We start from the raw sequence: 22,301 nt of genomic DNA, 5'->3' as shown, positions 1-22,301 counted from the left end.
CTAACTAAAGAACCTCACCAGAACACACAGAAAAAAAATCACACTACATGCTTGACAACGGGGAAAACTCACAGGCAAACACCCTCACAGGCAAACACCATGCATAGAGAATGAAGATAATAGCTCTGATGACCCCAAAAATACCAACCATTTGATTAATCTCTCAGATAAGGAGTTATAATAGAAATATGAAGGATCCTCTTGGAAATCAAAGAAAACATAGCTCTAGCTGAAGAGAACACAAAGATAGAAATCAGAAAACTCTAAACTGAAATAACAGATTTGAAAAACAAGGTAGCTGAACTGAAAACCTCAATGGAAAGCCTCTACAACAGGGTAACAGTAGCCAAGGAGAGAATCAGTGAACTGGAAGATGAGATGCAGAACAACTCCATACAGCAGAAGAGATTGGAAAAGAACCTTAAGGCAAATTATCAGACAATGGAAAAAGTCCTCAAAGAATGTAAACAGATGAAAATAGAAGTCTTTGATAAACTCAACAGAAACAACATAAGAATCATTGGAGTCCCAGAAGCCCAGGAAGAAGATCCCCAGTAAGAATCAACAGTCGAAGACATCATCACAGAGAAACTCCCAGAGCCAAAGACTGCATACAATCAAATCCATGCTTTAAGAGTACTAGCAAAAAGATCCAAAGAAAAACACCTCAAGACACATCCTAGTCATAATGACAAATCCTATAGATAGAATACTGAAAGCAGAAAGATCAGAAAGAGAAATTACATTCAAAGAAGCATCCTTAAGATTTACAGCAGACATGTCACAAAAGTCAACTTTGATGATGTTTGGATGAGGTACTAGAGGCCTGTGTCCAGAATGTATACCACCTCTGCCTCTGACAGGCAATGTGGCCTTGTCTCTAGCTGGGACACAAGTGCTGCCTACAACTCTAAAGGGGACAGTTTCAAGCAGTATGTTTTTATAGACAGCACCTCTCTTCACAGAGCCATTCTCAAGACCCTAAACATGCTGCTTCAAATATGGCTCTTTGAAAGGCACTAGAACATTCTGCTTCTGCTATGGAGTTTGCTCAAGATCAGCTGAGCAACATGAAAATTAACTTGCAGTGAGTCATACATGCTGTCAAGGAGTCATGCTTCCCTTCCATTTTAATGGTGGCCACAGTGCTATCATTCAGAAGGATGGGCAGGAAAAGCTGTAGGAAGTCCAAAGTGTATGGGGGACATGAAGTACAGCACCTGAGTAACAAAGTAGATGATGAGTTAAATGCCAGTGTCCAGTTTCTCCTTGTGAATACCTGTGGATGTAGCTAACCATAGGGAGGACATAGTCTCAAGTCAGCAAGTGTACCATCCTGTCCAACAGGGACTTCTTTTACTCCTGATCCTTCATCATGTCTAAGTGGGAATACTTTGTCTTAAACAGATTCAAGAGCAACTACAGGATACGAGCATGCAGGAGCTGGTGGCAGATGCTGATCTTTTTGAGCAGTGCCAAAGCAACAAAGTATGGTCTGACTGCAGGCTTTGAGTTGGTCCAGTCCACCCACTTAAGCACACCTATTGCTACCACTGGGAATCTTATACACTTTTAAAGTGTGCTCAAATCAGATGTGTGCACTAAATCAGATGCACCTTTTTCTTACTACAGCACAGACTGTGCACAGTCTCAATAGTTTTTGTTGACTTCAGCTCATCTTTGTTGATGTTTATTCACTTATTCTTTTACAGACCTCCACCATGCTGGCTGCATAGGCTAGGATGTGTATGCTTGTGGTCCTGGTTGATCCTGGCACGTGTTTAGAGAGAGACTACATGAATAGGTCCAGGAAGGCTGGCATGTAGATGTGTTCAACACTTGTGGTGAGGATCCATGCTTGTGAACATTTTGAACAGGACTGTGATGTTGACTGCATGCAGGACCCTCTTGATTTTGGAAATTTTAGGGGCATTTTTTTCAATATTTTCTTTTCTTTCATCCAAAATTATAGCTAGTGAGGTACTAGACTGTAGTCACCCTTATTATCTCCCCCCTGGTATCTTGCATCAGAAATAAGCTTAATGATGATGTTAAGCATAAAGTAGTCAGGATGAAGTTTGGCCAGGTCCTGCCACATGGTCATGTTTCTCCAGTCAATCTGGAATTTCCCTTCTTCAATAAAAATAAAATCTGCTTTGTGGGATCAAAATATTTGATCAACAGACTCTTCAGGTGATTCCCCCAGTTTTCTGAACCTATATAGGAACCACACCTGTCTGAATGAGTCACTTGACTACAGGGGTATAGTTCTCAGTGAGGCTATGGATTTTGTACTGAAGACTTTTTTGTTAGAAAATACATCTTCATGTTTTTAGAGATGAAGGGTTCCATGATATCATCCCAGTGGAAAATTTATGCAGGCATTCCTGCGGGATCTTAGCTTTATCTTCTCAAGATTTCTTGTCCTGCTGGCTGCCATCCACTTCATTGCCCACTCAGACATGCTCCAGAAGTATACATTCATGATGGTCTCCAGCAGGACACCCATCAATACTAAAAAATTAAATCTTTTAAAATTGTTTTCTTAGAAAGAGTAAAGCAAATTTACTTTGTGGGAGGACTACATAACTATTAAAATTTCCTGATTTTTAGAAGGAAAGGATAGTAAATTTGAGATTGTAGGTGATTGGTAAAATTTTTATTACCCAAAAGTTCCTCAGAAAACAAGAGACTGCTGAAGTTTTCAATCAAATCCATTTCAAGAAGAGCAAAAAATATTAGTTGATTTCCAAGGGCATGAGTAAACTTTAATATGTGTATTGTCTTGAGTATATAAATGGTTTCATAAATGCATGCATATGTCAAAGGTTATAACTACTATCTTTTCCTTCTAAAATTTCAGGAAATTTCAATATTTATATAGTCCTCCCACAAAGTAAATTTGCTTCACTATTCCTATCTATTTGAAACCTCATAACATCAACTCTACTCCACTTAGGAGCTACAACTTATTTGCCTGAAAAGTCACCCTCTTTTTTCAACATATCTCTCATTTCCTCTCAGTTATCTTATCTGTTCCTTTTCACCCCACCAGCTAAAATAGTTTCTGAAGCTGGATTTCAGGTATATGCAGGGTTTCTCTGTGAGCATGGTCTTCATATTGCCAATGGAGTAGTCCTGAAATTCTCTCTTGGTCCTTGTTGGCCACTTCAATTCCCTATCTAGGGGAGTTATAAAGAACAACAACCATGGCTCATCACTGCAATTACTTTCTCAAAAATATCAACAATATTCTTGCCTTTCTATCATTCTACTCTATCTACCTGACCAAATGCAATGCTATATTTGGAATAATTATAATGTGATCTATTTTGCATTATATTTATTCTCTCAGATCCAGACATCTGTGCATTGTTGCAGAAAAACCAATAGCCATAAACAATAACATTCTCCAAATTCATGGTTTTAGCTTCATCTTTAAACTATTTCCTCTAGCATATTTTTAAATTTTATTTTAATCTATCTCACTTGAAAATATTCCAAATCAGACTCCTATCTCTCCTGCTCCCATCTCCACTATCAGTCTACACTGCAGTTTAGTTTAACAAGGCTCATCATAAATGTAGGACCTGATCATTGGTGTCTTGGCAAAACTCTTCAGATGATTTTAACATCTAATTGATCTAAAGAAACATGACAGATATATGAAATCTAATTATGGGACTCATCTGTCTCTGACACTACTTCAGATAGTGCTCTCTTCTAATCACTGTCCATTAGTATCCTGTGGTCCCAACAAAGCTTTTTAGGTTTTATCTTACTTTTCTTCATTTGGATTTTATGACCCAACTAAACATATTTGGCCTGGGCTTTATCTTGATGTTCCTATAGTAAACTTGTGATTCTTTCAATTGCGCATGTTTAACTACTGGTATTAGTGCTCAAGCTTCTATGTCCCTCTTCATCCTCAGAGGTTCCAAAACTCATCTGGCCTATTTACCCCTTTTGAAGAAAAAAATATTACTCAGATAACTTCTGAAAACCTACCTCCATTAAGTAAACAAACATAAAGTGCTCCTTAAGTGCATTATAGACTAAAGCCTTTGCCCATCCACTCTGGATCTTTCCCATGCTCTTCAGGAACCAGTATCGCCCACTTTAGGAAACAGTCCTCTAGATAAAAATAGTAAGCAAAGACAATGCACTATAAATGTCTTTTAAGATATATCAAAGACATATCCCCTCCTTGTATAGTTTTGGGTTAGTTCTCCAATAAGAATGTACTTGTGATTTATAGTGGAGATGAAATGCTTTATAATAGTCATAAGATAGTGGTTATGCATATGCATATGGTTATTCTGGATCACTTCGTGGTGTGTTTTTGGAGCTCTTTCCTCTTCTAGTTCATCAGGATTCACTTTAGTGAATGTGTCTCTAATTCTTTTATTTATTTATTTATTTATTTATTTATTTATTTATTTATTTATTTATTTATTTATTTGGTTTTGGGGTCACATCCGGCAGTGCTCAGGGGTTTCTCCTGGCTCTACGCTCAGAAATTGCTCCTGGCAGGCTCAGGGGACCATATGGGATGTCGGGATTCGAACCACTGTCCTTCTGCATGCAAGGCAAACAGCCTACCTCTATGCTATCTTTCTGGCCCCGTGTCTCTAATTCTTAAATAGTAGTCTTTTATATCTTAATTCACCTGAATAGTTGTCTTTGTAGAAGTTCTAATTCCTATTTTAAATTGTATGAATCTCTTATTGTCATGGAAGCACAATTTTCATAATAAAACCTAGTCTGGTATAGGGGATTAATAAATTGGACAATGAAAAGCTTCTTCAAGACAAGAAGAGTAACATAATATAAGAATTATTTGAGTAAAGTTGTATATTGGAAAACAAAAAAGTGCTAACAGTGCTAATGATAAGCATCTAATTGTTTTATTTTGTTTTTGGGTCACAGTCGGCAGGGCTCAAGGGTTATTCCTGGCTTTATGCTCAGAAATTGCTTCTGGCAGGCTCGGGAGACCGTATAGGATGCCGGGATTTGAACCACCGACCTTCTGTATGCAAGGCAAACACCTTACACTCCATGCTATCTCTCCGGCCCCAATAATATAAATTTTATGTATTCCTGCATTGAACATGAGAGGATACAATCACCTGAAGCTGAGGTCAGATCAATTTGTCATGATTCTCTCTTCTCTCAATAGTTAAAACTTTGTCAATATTCAGTGCGTAGTTGGTGGTTGATAAGGAAAAGGCATCATGGCTCTTTTTATACTAGTTCCTGTTGTGCCATAAGCCTACTCACAGGGTTCCTCAAACTTTTTAAACAGGGAGTCAGTGTGGGTTTCCCCTCCTTCAACTTCTTGTTTATCTCACCTGAACGATCAGAACTGCCTACACCTGGAACGGACGGGTAGAGGAGTCTGCCTGGAGGGAAAGAGGGGATAAGGAGAGTTAGAGTCAGCAAAGAAGTCTATCAGCAAGGAAGCCTGGAGAGCAGCTGAAAGGGAGACAAAGGAAGAGAGCCAGAGAAGGAGCAGAGAGGTAGCTGCTAGAAAAAGTCTTAGCATAGAAGCCATGTGAGGAAATGAAAATGGTAGTTAGGACCGTAAAATAAAGTTAGCTGACTCCTGGAATTTCATCTAACTGTGAATTTCTCTGCTGTCACCCTGCAACCTTCAGACTGGCCAGGCCACAGGGGCTGAGCCGAGAAGGGCCTCACCATTCCCCTAAACTACACACATGAACTGTCTCTTTATATTAAAATAACAGGTCAGTTCACTGTTTATCAGACTGTTGAAGGGCTGGACTATAGAATTTAAAAAAGAACAAACTATAAAAAGTATGGCCAGTGGGACATAGTTTGAGGACATCTGCCTGAGACTGAGAGAAGGAGGGAAGTCAGTGAGTGCAACGCACATCCCACACATTCACATTATGGGCCCAGGATGAGTTGTCTGCTAAGTAGGAAAGACAGTGGCAGCAAAAACACCCAATTGGCAGGATAAATAACCTCAGGAGGTTGCATATGACCTGTGGGCCATAGTTTGAGGAACCCTGAGAATGAGGTTGGCATGAGACCCATTTCATTTGGTTCTGATTCTTGTCAACCACATAAAATTAAGCAAAGTCACTTTTCTTCTTTTAGTTTCTTGATATGCTAACTGATTAAGCCAATAAATTATTTATCTCAGTTCTAACATTCGAGATATTCATGGACATTCAAGTCCTTTAACTCATTAGACAACAGTTTGATTTCCTTGCTCAGAATGTCACACTAGATTATAGAGATTATAAAGCAAGCAAAGACTAATCTAGTCCTAGAATATAAAAAACTTTCTCCTGGACATTATCATTTTTTAAAAATTAACTTTTTAATTAAATTATTGTGCTATAAAAATATTTATAGCTAAGTTTTAGACAAAAAATATTTTAGCACCAATCCCACTACCAGTGTCAATTTCTTTCCACCAATGTTCCCAGAATCTATTCCATACAAGTCTCCCCTCATGCCCTGCCCCAACATACCATAACAGGTACCTTTTTAGTTTGGTTGTGAAAGTTTGGGTCTCATGATTTCATTGTTATTTACTCTGTGGTTTGGATATTTAGTTCTGTCTTTCCTTAACACCACCAATGCAATTGAGTCCCCTTAATTCCTGTCCCCTTTATTTCACATCTACTTTCTCTGCCTACACTCAATTTTTTTCTTCTCACTGTACTCTGAGGCCAAAAATGTTGTAGACAATTCCAATTTAAACTATTACATTCCTTCATGCAGTTATTCTAAATACCATATATAAGTGATATCATTATAGGAACTTTTTTTATGGACATGCCCTCATTCTGAGCTGGAACCTGAGGATCAGCCAGGGAGGTCAGAACTTATAGGCATAAGAGAAGCAGATATTTATGCTCACAAAGTCACAGCCCACAGAAGACTTGGTAACATTGACTGCTGGCAGATAACAGACAGATAGATATATATCACTCTTGCCTCTTGACCCTTCTCTGGACAGAGTAGCTACAATCTGTCATAGCATAATGATTAGTTTAAGAATATAAGGCATAGGGGCCGGAGAGATAGCATGAAGATAAGGTGTTGGCCTTGCAATCAGAAGGTCGGTCGTTCGAATCCCAGCATCCCATATGGTCCTCTGAGCCTGTCAGAAGTGATTTCTGAGCATAGAGCCAAGAGTAACCCCTGAGCTGCTGGGTGTGACCCAAAAACCGAAAATAATAAAGAAGAAGAAGAAGAAGAAGAAGAAGAAGAAGAAGAAGAAGAAGAAGAAGAAGAAGAAGAAGAAGAAGAAGAAGAAGAAGAAGAAGAAGAAGAAGAAGAAGAAGAAGAAGAAGAAGAAGAAAAAAGAAGAAGAAGAAGAAGAGAAGAAGAAGAAGAAGAAGAAGAAGAAGAAGAAGAAGAAGAAGAAGAAGATAAGGCATAGGACCAAAGAGACAGTATAGAGGCTACTATACATGCCTTGTATGCTGTTGGCCCTTTTTGATCCCTGTTACCACATATTAGTCCCCTGAGTATTACTAGGAGTGACCCTGAGTACTTCTGGGTGTAGGCCCACAAACTAAGACATATAGTAAGAGAATAACAACTGGATGAATTTGAGCATTTGTCTATTAAAATGAACTTTCCATAAGGTGGGAGAGGAGGAAGAGGTTGAGGGGTAAACCCTCAGACAATGGTGAGGAAAGCAAAGTTTTATGCATAAAATCCTGTCAGTAGCAGAATTGTCAATCGTGATAACTTTAAAAAAAAGACAAAGAAAAAATTATGATGTCTCTAAGCTTCCATGTTTTCTTTTTTTTGGGGGGTGGGGTCACATCCGGCAGCACTCAAGGGTTACTCCTGGCTCTAGCTCAGAACTCGCTCCTGGCAGGCTCTGGGAACCATATGGGATGCCGGGATTCGAACCACTGTCCTTCAGCATCTAAGGCAAACGCCCTACTGCTGCACTATCTCTCCGGCCCCGTCCATGTTTTCTTAAGAAAAATTCTTTCACCAAGATTCTTCTTTCTCCTGTCCAGAGGTTCTAGAAGTAAACCACATACAAATCCTAATTTTATCATGAGTTCTTTGTTTCATTAGCTGTTCTGTTTTCTTTTGAAGACACATGCTTTTCCCTACAAATTTTATTGTCCCCTCACTGCCTCATTTTCTCATGAGTTCCTTCCTAAGGAGCTGGAACTAAGCCAGCCTCTTCTTGTGGCAAATAAGGCTGACACCCACAAGAAAGTCCCTTTTCCTCTTCATTATGTCTCCTGTTGTCATTTAAAAAGTAAGACAATAAAAAATCTTTCTTCTTCCTGGTTCTCTTTATAGATTTTCTCATTAAGAGAATTAAGAGCAATCAAAGCCAAATACATCACTGCTTCTTTTTAGACAAATTGTCTCGCAACTCTCTGCTGCTTGAGTCAAAAGTGATGAGTGTTGGCTGCCAACACTGAACTCCCAGATTCAGCTTTCCATCAGCTTTGCAGCTCAGCAGAGCAAAGAAAATATAGTCTCATTTAATTCTATACATTTTCGTCAGCATTCACTTTCCTCTTGGGTAGAAGAGAAGCTCTATGATTGGTTTCTAAGTTTCTGTATTGTGCCCAAATACATGTTCTTTCAGAAAGTTGTACAGACTTATGCTGCATAGAGGTTGTGAGCTCAGCATCCCTGGAAAAAACTTTACACAGTGAAACTTCTAAAATCAGGAATTACCTGAGTTGATTACTTAATTATCATTATAGTGGGTAAGTACTTTCAGTACTTGATTCAGTACCCAAATACTGCCAGTCTTACAATAGCATCAGAAGAGAAGATTCATCACAAGAAGGCCTGATGTGAATTAGAGCCAAAGTACAGTAATCAGGAATTTGTAGGTACTTAAAAAAGTTCCTCCATGGCAGGCATATTTAATTTATGGTAGGGATATCTAATAAAATCTCATCAGATAAATGAGAGCTTTTCAGAGAGTAATAGACCTTGAATTACATGACAAAACAGTGACCATTTACTAGATTTCTACTAACCACTGACAAATTGCTTAGTGTCTGTAAGACATTACATTTTATTAGGGCATGCAATGTCCTGAACGGAGATTCTGGCTAACTTTTTGTGTTAATAATTCTGAAAAATCTATTTACCTTCTTAGGTCTCTTATCCTCATCTATAAAAATCCAGTATTTACCTAACTATATCTTCATTTTCCAGGAAACATTCCACAAAATCTAGAAACATTAGATAGTTCACAAAAATTATGTCATAATGAAATATATTTGGAAACCTAGGATGAATTGATTCTCTTTAGTGAAAGTTAATGCTTATTCATAAAGGATTCCTAAAAGTCCCACAATACTCTACTTTGCGGGCCGGGCGGTGGCGCTAGAGGTAAGGAGCCTGCCTTGCCTGCGCTAGCCTTGGATGGACCGCGGTTTGATCCCCCGGTGTCCCATATGGTCCCCCAAGCCAGGAGCAACTTCTGAGCGCATAGCCAGGAGTAACCCCTGTGCGTCACGGGTGTGGCCCAAAAACAAAACAAAACAAAAAAATGTTTATAGCCCGGAGAGATAGCACAGCAGCGTTTGCCTTGCAAGCAGCCAATCCAGGACCAAAGGTGGTTGGTTCGAATCCCGGTGTCCCATATGGTCCCCTGTGCCTGCCAGGAGCTATTTCTGAGCAGACAGCCAGGAGTAACCCTTGAGCAATGCCGGGTGTGGCCAAAAACCAAAAAAAAAAAAAAAAAGAAAAAAGAAAAGAAAAAAGAAAAAAAAAAGAAGAAGACTCTACTTTGTTTAACTTATAAAATAGTTTTTGTTTGTTTTTTATATTTTGGGGCCACACATGGCTGTTCTGAGGGCTTAACCCCGGTTCTGCACAAAAGTCCTGGTGGACTCAAACCAAGGAAAGCACTCTGCTTGTTGTGCTATCATTCTGGCGCATGATTTTAGAATCTTTGACTATAAAAATTTTTTTGACCCAGGGCTAGAGTGATAGTAATGGATAGGACTCTTGCCTTGTACACAGCCTCACAGTTTGAACCTTGACACTCCCTAAGCCCTGTAAGGAGTGATTCCTGCATGTAGCATCAGGAGTAAGCCTTGAGCACTACCAGGTATGATTCAAAAATTAAAAAAAGAAAATCTTTCACCCCTCAGTACTTTTCTTTATCACCCAAGTTTCTCATACTCCTTAATACATACTCAAGGAGAAGAATAATATAGAAATTCTCATTGCCAATAGTCATAAGGCATTCTCCACTTTTAGAATTAGTAGGAGAATCACAAAGATAAAAGATAAGAAAGAAAAAATAGCAGAACAACAACAACAACAACGATGATGATGATGATAACAATAGGAGAAAAAAGAGAAGAGGGAGATGAAAAGAGAGGGAAATAAAAAATTTCTTATGTTTCCTAAACCACTGGTCACACTTTTTGGCTACTTTCTAAACCAAGTCTACAATAGAATCAAAGCCCCAGACATGTCAGAGTTTTCCATGATCTAGTTCTTCATTTTATCCCTTTTATGTGTTAAAGGATTTGACATATAGGAGGCCCTTCATAAATACTTGCTGAATATGGGATCAAAGTAAAGTGATGCTGAGAATCTCTTCTTAAATTGAATGGTAGAAAAAGGACTATTTCTTATGGGGATGGGCACAAACTTATTGTGTTGGTATAATGGGGAATTCTAATAGAAAGCAAGAGAATTGTTTAAGACAGAACTGGCTGCTTTTTTGAGTAAAATGACTTTGCCATTTTCTTCTGATGCCAAGAATCTAGGATTTAATTATTTGATCAGTGTTCTCTACAATTTACATAAAAATAAAGGCTACTTTGTCAAATATCAGTTTTACATGAAGATTACAATTAACTTTAAACAATAATTTACTTAAAATATGTTAAATTAATGCAGTCTATTATATTAATGAAAATGCAGTGTAAATGATAGAGTTATGAAAGAATTAAGCAATATTATGTAGCTTGCAATGATAATAGTCTCATATTTTTAAAAACTTACCATATATTAATTAAATTACATAGATTTAAGTAAGCATTATATGAATCTGTCATTGCAACCTGGTTATATGTAAAAAATCAAAAAGATAGAAAAATAAAATACACAAATGAATAATATTTGGGTAAAGATGATTGGATCAGAAGTAAAGTTTGATTGTCCTATTATTTGCTTTTGCAAAATTTTCTCCTATTCATTGTAATGTGCTTGTTTTCTTTGTAAAATCAAAGATAAAAATAAAACTGGAAACAACAGAAAAATATGCTAGCTGCCTTGTAAATGTTTTGATTTTTTTCCCAGCTGAAGTTTTGGAACTTTATTCAAAGATGACTAGATTATAAGAATAATTCCGTGTGCTTGAGCAAAAGTATAGCAGGTAGAATTTACCTTGTATGCAGCCAGCCACTCACTTGCCCCCCTCCCCAACCCAGCCAATGGTAACTCTTGAGTGCAGAGCCAAGATTAGGCCCGAGGGAAAGCCTGGTATGGCCCAAAATCAAAAGAAGGAGGAGAAGGAGAGAAAATGACAGGGAAGGAGAATAAGAAAGGTGAGGGAAAGAGAAGGGGAAGATGTGGAGAGCAGTAGGAGTTAAGAGGAAAAAAGTCCTTTCTAAGAAGATAAAATGGTAACAATCCCCCCCCCCCCATTTTCTTTATCTAGTTTTGATAACCATCAAACTTCTTAGCTGGAATTGGGGGTAAAAGTGAAAGACTAAAAAGTTAAGCTTCAATTATTCTCATTACTATTCTCTGTTTTGGGTTTATATTTGTGTGTGTGCGTGGGGTGGGGGAAGAGTTGGAGAAAGGACCAAGTATCCAGGTCAGCAACCTTTTTACTATGTCTTAAAATAAATTCCAAAAGCTATTACCAGAAAAAATATGAAAAAAGAAAATACAAAGTTTCTGTTTGGCTTTCTTGCTGTTTTTGCCATAAACAGCAAATTGAGATCCCAGTCACTGTGGGTGCACATGACTTAATCTTCTCCAGGTTTCCTTCCTATAAACATCCTTTCAGCTGTCTTGGCCTAGACATCTTTCTTTTATGAGGCTATCCTAGTTTTCAATGGAGAAGCCTACTGCACTGCTCTCCATGAACCTAACTATCAATTCTGACCCTTCATGCCTGGAAAAATCTCAGTTCATTCATGCTTGAAGTATTTGGACCCAAGACAGCCCCTGACTTGGTGGTTAAATGTAATTCAATGGAACACAGAGGCCTGGTATAGTAGAAACAGCATGGCTTTGGGGAGTCAGAACAATTTTAGTTGGAATCCCAGTCCCTTGGCTTACATACAATGTGACTTTGGTTAGAGAATTTCCAAAAGACTTCTTTCTCCTTGAGGGTTTATGGAAGCATTTAAATAAAGTAGCAAATATAGTCCAGTGACTGATGGAGTAAAGTCAGTTTTTTTTTTTCCTTTGCTGACCTGAATGTTGAAATCACATTTTCAAAATATTTCTGATGAGCTAAACTGAGTCTTCAGAAACTCTCAAGATGATGAGCTGTCTGCAGCTCAGAACCCATGAAGAATAAAAAGTACTGTGCACAGTCAATTCTGAGAAGATCAAGGAGTTATGAAATTGCCTTCACATCTGATTCATTCACATCTAAAAGAGGAAGTTGCCTTCCTTGTTCTTTTTTCTCTCTGACTAATGAAACATTTATTGTCTGTTTTCAATGTGATTTGTGCTTATTGTTGTAGATAGACTACAGCGCAATAGATCTAACACGCTGGCACTTATGATATGGTTGGAAAGACAAAAATAGAATCAATAGTGTTAGTTTAATGGATTATTTCTTTTTAAAAAAAATTGAAAGATAGTGGGACAGGGTTTAAGTCTCAGGTTGGATCCTAGGCACTAAATGATCTCCTAAGCATTGCCAACAGCAGCCCTGGGACCTTCTTGGCACCTTAAGACTTAAGCAATGTCAAAGCCTTGGGCCCTACCACTGAACCACTGGCTAGCTGGTTAACTAGACATGTCTGTGGTCCCAATGGAAAAATAAGCAATTCTCAGGAGACAACCCCCAAAAAAGGGGGGGAAGGAAAGGACATTGAAATATATTGTGGGGTTTTATAGTTAGTCAAAAAAAAAAAGCCAATGAAAGTGAACTAGAAGGTAATTGGTTCAACATAAAAAGCCAATGGAAGGTAGGTAACTGCCTTTTATTAACTTGTGTAGAGGATAAAGATTTGGATTGAGGGAGTTATTGGGAGTAAAAACCAAAGTCTTACCCTTTAACCCATGTACTTACAGCGTTATAACTGGCTTTTGTTGAAGTTCTTCTGATTTGATAGATTCATTGTCAAGTTTGGTTCTCTCCTGAACACAGGTTTACAAATAGTGGCCCTTGGCAATATATAGGCTGTAGGTATTCTTTGTTGGTCTGTCCATTTTGATTTTAATTTTAGCTCCAAACAGTGAAGAAATCTTAAGTTTTATACATTTCACATTGAAATCCATATTTCTGAATCCTCTGAAAAAATTGGATACCTGATAAAGTTGGAGTTTTGTTCTCTAAAATCCTACAAAGAAAACAATTAGCTAGAGATGATTGCAAAAATGTTTTAATTTTAAATAAAAAATAAAGGCAACTTCCAACTCCAATCTTTGAACTATGCTTTCTCTCCCTACATCCTTCAAAATTGAATTTATTTCCCCTTTCTTTATATATTCACTTGCAATTGCATGGAAGAGCTGCCTCGGTGGAGGAATCTGTCTCTACTGCTATCAGAGAAGTGACATCAGAATTTCAGTAAAAGATGTTTTAATACAGCCTTGTATAACAAGAAGTTTTGAGCATGTTTAACTTTTTAAGTAGCTGAACCCTATAGAGGAAAGTCATTTCTGAAACAGTCAATATGCACATTGCCTCAAAGTTTATGAATCAAAGTAGGACTTCCTTTTGCGTGAACAAACAGCTATTTAATAAAACTTTAGTAAATTTCTTATGTGGACACATTATATCTTGTGAAAGTTAACAATTTCAAAATCAGCTTATTTTAATTTTATTACTCTACTTACTAAATGAATGGATGACTACTAAAAAACTAGCTTGATAATTAACTAGATAATTAACCTTCGTAAGAAGAATTTTACATCCCCCACCCTGAAAAAATGTAAAAGAAACTTTAGAAAATAACTATTTGTAGATAAAACTTTTAAAGAGTTAGATGAATCTATGAATGTTGTTTTGTAAAGGAGATTAGCATACATATAGAGGGATATCTTTGTGAGGATATATGGTGAAGTTATCTGCAAGTTAAAAAATAAAGACTTCAGAAGAAACAAATATTTTCTTTTTTGTTTTGTTTGTTTTTGGGTTTTGGGTCACACCCGGCAGTGCTCAGGGGTTACTCCTAGCTTTACGCTCAGAAATCACTCCTGGCAGGCTTGGGAGACCATATAGGATGCTGGGATTTGAACAACCATCCTTCTGCATGCAAGGCAAATGCCTTACCTCCATGCTATTTCTCCAGCTCAGAAAAAAATATTTTCAATACATTGATCTTGAACTTTTAACCTTCAGAATTATGAGGAAATGCTTCCTATATAAGCCACCCAATAAGTGGCATTATATTATGGAAGCTGCTATATATTGAATGCTATATCTCTCTCCAAAATTCAGATATTAAAATGTAAACCCCAATATGAAGGCTCTAGGAAAAAAGGACCTTTGGGGAGGGGAATCTGAAGTGACTTTGTCATGAGATTAAAACTTTTATGGGTTAATTTAGGGTTAAGGTAGTGTTTATATAAAAGATTTAGCAAATCCTGTTTACCTTGTGAGGACACACAAAAACACGACTACCTCTGAAAAAGGAAGTAATTTAAACCACTGATATCATCAGATACCAAATATGTTGATGCCTTGAAACCTTCAGAATTGTAATTAATTGTTATTTATAAACCTTTCAGGGGTCTCAAACTCGTGGCCCACGAGGCTGTTTGCAGCTCTCCATACAACATTTTGTGGCCCTGCCCTAGAGGAATCTTTTTTGTTTTGTTTTGTTTTAGTTGTTTGGGTCACACCCCCCAATGTTCAAGGCTTACTACTGACTTTGCACTCAAGGATCACCCCGACTCTGCCTCCTGCGGCCCCCAGGTAAATTGAGTTTGAGACCCCTGCTAGATGTATCATATTTGATCATAACAGTTCAAACTGACCAAGATAGTCGCCCTAACAAGTAAATACACTTGATAATACAAATATATTTCCTGTCCTCAAAAAGTTGATATTAGGGTAGACATGACTTTGTAAACATTTCTAACAACGATTAACATGATCTTCCTCTGTGAGAAAGATTACATAATTATCCAATTCTAAGCCCACCGGTGGTGTCTCCTTGTACCTAAAATAAACAAAAACAAACACGATCTGGTCTGCAAAGTTCTGTTCAATGGCCCACCTCCATGTATACCTTCCTCTTTGCTCTTGACACAGACACTTGCCTTTTCTGGTCCACATGCAAAAACCGCTCTTTCTTACCTTAGAGTTCCATAATGTTGTCCTTTCTTCCATATAATTAACTGTCTCCTTTCCTATTCTGGTCCATTCCCCTAATATCTCCCAGCCAGGACTTGAGGTAAGGATTTAGAGAAAGATTAGAATAAACTTCTACTTCTTTTTGTTGTTGTTGTTGTTTTGTTTTGTTTTTTGTTTTTGGGCCACACCTGGCGGTGCTCAGGGGTTATTCCTGGCTGTCTGCTCAGAAATAGTTCCTGGCAGGCACGGGGGACCATATGGGACACCAGGATTCGAACCAACTACCTTTGGTCCTGGATCGGCTGCTTGCAAGGCAAACAGCGCTGTGCTATCTCTCCGGGCCCAACTTCTACTTCTTGAGCTACAATCATGCCCAGGGCCAGGGCACAAGTTTTCATTATTCAAAAGGAAAGCTTTTATAAGCTAGTAAACTTATTGAAAAGATGAGCAAACTGAGGTTCTGAGAAGTCATAAAACCTAAGTAAGAATGGATGGGATTAGAACCTAAATAGAACCGAAATACTGGCAAGCCCTTTCACATACTAACCTCACATACTTTCACATACTTACCTCACACTAAGGCCCATACAACCTGGCCTCCTACTGGAAGGGACTGGATGGAGTCTCTTGGCCTATTTTATAAGTCTTACAACTTTGGAATCTTTCCATGAACTTAAACATGACTCTGTAGACTTAACTATTGAGTGAAAAATAACCACAAAAATCCTCACCTTTTACATTTCTTTCCCTATACAATTTTAAAAAAGCTATCCTTTTTTGCAACCCAGGAATCTTCTGAAGGCTTTCTATAGGTATTTTTGACTAGAAGAACTAATCAGCAGGCAACAAGCAAGGAAAAGGATAGGAGAATATACAAAAAGCTGAGAGAACTGTGGTAAGAAGATGATAGTAGGGCATGAAGAATTTGGAGTTAATAGTCTGAAGTTCAGACTCCACTCTACTGACAGGGCTATGCCAAATAGTTATGTCCCTGAAGTCACATAGGTAAAGATGTGTAAAAACACATCTTCAAAAGGTAAAAACATGAGTCATGCTTGGCTTTTAAAAGAACTCTTTTTTGTTTGATTGTTTCTTATTTTTTTAATATTTTTTTATCTGTTTTTTGTGGTGCCTATCGATATAACCGGAGTCCTCACTGGATATTTGACACTTCCTTTGGTACTGGTGGAGTGTTTCACCTTCTTGTTCTCATTCACTTCCCAAATTGATGATGAGAACCTCTAGAAGGATTTTACCCATTTTCGGGGTATTAGACCCTTACCCCAGATTATTTACTTTCTCTTTTTCAGGCAAAACCACGTAACTTGAACTAGCTAGCCCTGCCCCCACTTACAGGGGGAAATAAGGGAGGCAGCAAGACCAAACTGATGCAAGACTACTAAGTAGTAGGTTAGATACAGAGGGGACCATATATTCTAACCGCCCTGAGGGTGAGGGAAGAGGAAATGGGAGGTAGGACAAAAACGGAGGGTTAGGGAGGACAATTTGGGTATGGGAAGCCCCCCTGATTTTATGTAAATATGTACCTAAAATATTATTGTCAACAATATGTAAGCCACTATGATCAAAATAAAAATTATATTAAAAAAAAAAAAAAGAACCCTGCATTTCTAAAAGCAGGAGCTTGGGAGACACTTAGTAAATCAGAAGGGATTCTAAAGAGGAAGGGTGTTTATATTATTATGATTGTCATTATGTTTTAAATAGTTTAGAATGAATGTGGTCACATTCACCTCCATGGGTCAAAAATAAGACCTAAGGAATTTGATTTGGCTAGTGGAAATTTGGGCTTGGTGAAATTAGGTATTATCCAGTACCAATCTCTCATGACTTAACTACCATTGGCTGGATAGTTTAAAAACAAAAGAAATGAATTCCTCATAGTTCTAGAGCCAGAAATGCAAAATCAGGGCACCAGCATTTTTTATGATAATCTGCATTTCCAGAAAATCAGACTACTACAGATGACAGACACATAGACCATGAATTTGGAATCCAAGAATTGTACTTTTGCATGTTCAGTTAAAATATATAAAGTTGTTCCTTTCAAGATAATAATCATAGGCTGTAATGTTCAAAAAATTAAACTAAGGCTGAATTAGATTAGTGGTAAGACAAGAAATCTTGTCTATAATGGGAATAAAATAAAAGTATATTTTTATGGGCCAGAATGAATAGGTAAAGTGTTTTCCTTGCACACTGCCAACCAAGGTTCAATCTCTGGTATCCAATATGTTACCGTTAGCACTCACAATTCTTGAGTACAAAGCCATAAATAATCTTTAATCATCACCAGGTGTACAAAAAAACAAAACAAAAAAAATACCCTTAAATTTGAAAAACCCTGTGGCCAGACAATAGATAGGATGCTTGCCTTGCACACAGATGACCCAAGTTTGGTCCCCAGTGTCCCATACGTCACTTTACTCTGCCAGGATTAATTCCTGAGTGAATAGCCAGAAGTTACCCTTGAGCATTGCATAGTGTGTCACAAAAAAAATTAAAAAGCTTTTATAAATGAAGAAAATAGTGAATTTAAGTTAGACCAGCTTTCTGAAATCAATTGTATGTATGTAAGTTATTGGCCAAACCATACTCAAAGAGAAATAAAAAAAAAGATAAGCATCAAATCAGTATTTGACTGAATCTGTTAACCATGGCTACATTATGTTTTTTCATTCACATTTTTGACAAAAATTTTATGTACTTTTTAATCTGAAGGGGCATCTTTAACAAAATACCATTTGTTTTCATTCTAAAAATCATTATCTCTATTCTAGAGACATTCTAGGAAATACAAGACCAACATCTGACAAATAAAATCAAGGCAGACTAGAAGAAAAGAAAACTCTCTCTGACCTTCAGAGAGAGTTCCCTTCTTGATCTGACTTCATGTGGTAAGGTAAGAGATTGAGAGAGAAGGGGAAAGAGAGAAAAAGAGAAAGAATATAGAGTGAAACTTTAACATACAAATTTGGGGAATACCTAATTCAAGTGATGAGAACCTACTAGGTTTCAGGAATTCTAGAAAATTGAGATATATCAATGAGTAAAATAAAAATATCTAAAATCAGGACCCTATATTCATGTGTGTCTTATGTATATGTATATGTAGGAGAAGAGGGAAAGCAATTCAAATTGACATATTAAACAGATAAAGTATTTTAGAAAATGAGATATGATGCAGAGAGAATAGCTCCTGATAAGGTGGAAGTATTTTGCAAAGTGGCATATGGCTGAAAGGAGGAGGGGGGTGCGAGATTAAGGGAATAATGAGAGGTAATTGTGGCAGGATTATAAATCTTCATTGGATGCTATAAGTGCTTAGGGGTGCCTCCAAGTGATCTGGAGTCTGTGGAGATTGTGTAATGATGAATGAAAAGATCCAACATTTTAAAAGAATCCCTCTGGCTGCAATGAGGAAACAGATGGTTGAGAGTACATGTAGCATAGGCACCACTTGCTGTCCTGCAGCTGTTCCCCAGTCGAAGAGGAAGGCCCCACATCTTGATTCTGTGAGTGTCTGGACTCTCATGGGATTCTGGGCTTTCCTCCAGGCCTGAGAATTCTGGACTCATTCTACATCTGGGGAAAAGATCTTTTCTGCTCACTCCTTCTGCTGATGGATCAGATCTCACAGGATAGAATTGAGATGGCATAGTTTTCTCTCTTCCTCTGTGGACTCAGATGTTGCCCTCTCCTCAGATGCAAACAGATCCTTCTGCTGAGTCTTCATTGCTTTTTATCTAAAGTATACGTGGTGCTAAAGTTATTGGTTTTAGACAATCTGTTTGCCAAACTGGTTCCATGGAAGCAAAAACTCCTCATTATTAATGTCAAGCACCCAGCACAAAAAAAGGTTGCATTAATTATGTGTTTGATAAGTGAAAGTATGAACAGTGCCTGCCTTACTCTGCTTGAGCTCCTATAACAAAACGCCACATACTGAGAGCCAAACAACAGGGCTATATTTTTCACAGTTCTGGAGGCTCCTAAAGTCAATACCAAGTACTATTAATGTAATTTTTTTCATGGAAGGAGGAGAACACTTGGTAGTACTCTGGGATTACTCCTTCCTCTAAACTCAGGAATCACTTTTGGAAGTGTGCAGGGAACCATATGAGATGCAGGCAATCAATCCCAGGTCTACTATGTGCAAAGTAACTTACCTTCTGTGATATCTCTCTGGCCCATTAAAGTAAATTTTATCCTCAGGCCTTTTCTCTTACCTTATGAGTCCTGACTTCTCAATATGTGCTTTAAGGCATCTTCCTCATGACCAGGAAAAGAAACTCAAGAGATCACTTTTGGGAAGGCATAATAAAGTTTTCCTGGGAAGGCATAATAAAGTTTTCCTGCTATACAAAATTAGAAAATTCCTATTCGGTATGCTTTAACACTTTTCAAAGTTCTGGAAATGCTGTTTTCATTAATTTATTCATAAACATTTAAGGGCTTTATCTACATGATCTCTTCTAACCCTAATTATCTCTTGATTATCTCATCTCCAAACACCTCTACATTGAAGTATAAGATTTTGCTATATAAATCAGCAGAGAAGGGGGCCACAATTCAGTTTATTGGCCCCCATGAGATAAAAGACAATTGGTAGATACTATAGGAACTTTTAACCAATTAAAAATATTCTAGCAGTGAAAGCTGCTCTATGATGGAAGGGATTATTTCCAAAAAAGAGTATCCCATCATGAAGAAATCCAAGCAGAGATATGACAGCAATTTGGTAGGATTACAAAGGCAACCCAATGGGGACTGAATTAGGTCTTCTGAAACACTTTTCAGTAGTGGTATTCATATAAGTTTGACTTTAAGGGCACACTATATTTTGCGTTCCAAAATCACACAGATATATCTATGTGTTCAGACAAAACTCAGGATTTAAAATATTCTATTTATTAGGAAAGAATAGGAAATAATATTCATCTCACCTTTCTTTCAACACTAGGTCAGATCATTTAAAAAAAAAAAAAACAAGGCCAAAAGATAGGTTAAGAAGTTAACAAAAGTATATTGGAAAAATATCTTGGTTCTCCAAAAGGAATATCTCCCTAATTTTTCCCGCTTTTTACTAAATTTGGCTACCAAATGATGGGCAGAGATAAATAGAAAATCATGACTATCCTGACAGTCAACTCAGGAAACAAGAATTTAGAAGGAAAAAATGTTCTTCTTCCACTTTCCATCTGCTCTCTGAGCAGCTATTAAAAGTCTAGGAAAGGGTGGTAATTTTCCCCCCTTGAGAGAAAAAAGAACATTTGAAGATGTGGGTAAGTCATTGTATATTATTCTAAAGCATTAGGAATATGGACAGCAAATGTGCTCCAATACAGGGGCCCTTTGTTAATACCCTTTTCTCTGAGGAGGCTACAAAGTCTTGGAAAGGGTTAAGAAGTCAGAAGAGCTGTGGATTTCTTTGGTGTGGAGGCAAAGGTTCCTACAATGGAAGCTTTTACTTTAGTACACAATAAAAGACACTGACATGCTGTGTAAGCATTGTTCCTGGCTGTAGTTATTCCAATTATTTTTTATGTTTTCTCTTTAAATGAGAAACATATCAGACACTAACTCAAACATGGAGATACCTATTTATGCTTCAGAACAAACAGTTTAAGGGCATTATATACAGATGTCTAAATATTTAGAAAGTATCTGTTTATGGAAGCAAAATGAAAAGTACCTTATTTCATTTGAAGGATTTTATGAGAAATTTGCATGTAAAAAAGGCAGCCCCTGTGACAAAGGAATGTTAGAGTTGAAGAGTGTTTGCAGGGGTGTGGTGTTGGTGGGTGTGAGGAGAGAGGAATTGTGGGGCAGGAGCTGTCCTTAGTTGTCAAGTACTCATCATTTCCATAATTGAGAACCCACAAACTAAGGCTGAGATAATGCTTCTTTTCAAGGAAAAGGAGGTGGTAAAAATGCTTTGACATTATTTGAATGTTCCAGTGACCTAACACAATATTATCATCCTCTCAGACACTTTTCTTAACCCCCAAGGGACATTTAAAAAGAAATAGAATTGTTCTCACTAGAGGAATATAGCAAAATAGGGAGTTATTAGATTGTCTAGGAGTGCTCCCAAAGACGGAAAATCATAGAAACTTTGACGGAAGAGTTAAGAAGTAGTTTTATATTTTATCTTATATGGATGTAGTTTTCAACTCAATTTATGGCAAAACATAATATGTGAAGGTATGCATGTGAGACAAGACAGAGGAATCACTGTTACTGGAGTATTCTCAAACAGAAGTCCTTTTAACAGAGCTGCCTTAAGGAACTCCCTGCAAGTTTATTTCTGGTGTTTTTCTCTCCAAGGTTTCTAAGATTGTGGAATTTAGAATGATCAAGAAAACTCTCCTTTTCGACTGCCTTTTCTTCAGGCGGTATCTTTCTAGATCTGATAGACCCTAGACCGGTGCACCTTAGTACCTGTCTAATTCTGAGGGATCCTAGAAAGCCAGTTTTTTTTTTTTTTTTGTTTTTGTTTTTTTTTAGCAAACAAACCCTGTCTGTGCCTTGTGTCATTTTGAAGTCTCTGGTGATCCCAGACAGAAAGGTTGACACTCTTTTGGTTGTGTCCACTCCCAAACGTACTCTTGTAAGGATGATTTTTAGATATCATTTTCCAGATCTTTTGCTTCAAGACATGGTGAGGATGAAGACCTTTGGTTTGGGAAAAGGGGTAGGATTTCTGGAATTTTTACTTTTCTCTGATCTATCTCTAAATGTAGCAAGGAAACTATGCTGTGGTCAGAACTGTATAAAGTAACAGGGAAGATCT

At 37.5% G+C, this 22,301-nt stretch overlaps 1 pseudogene; it reads right to left on the bottom strand.

The window, feature by feature from the left end:
• Nucleotides 1-1,057: 1,057 nt before the first annotated feature.
• On the bottom strand, nucleotides 1,058-19,083 carry LOC126018555 (negative elongation factor D-like; annotated as a pseudogene).
• Between the last annotated feature and the right edge of the window lie 3,218 nt (nucleotides 19,084-22,301).

This window comes from Suncus etruscus, chromosome 9, assembly GCF_024139225.1.
Source record: "Suncus etruscus isolate mSunEtr1 chromosome 9, mSunEtr1.pri.cur, whole genome shotgun sequence".
Lineage (NCBI taxonomy): Eukaryota > Metazoa > Chordata > Mammalia > Eulipotyphla > Soricidae > Suncus > Suncus etruscus.
Note: the sequence above shows the minus strand (reverse complement) of the source record. Positions and strands in the feature narration are given on the sequence as shown.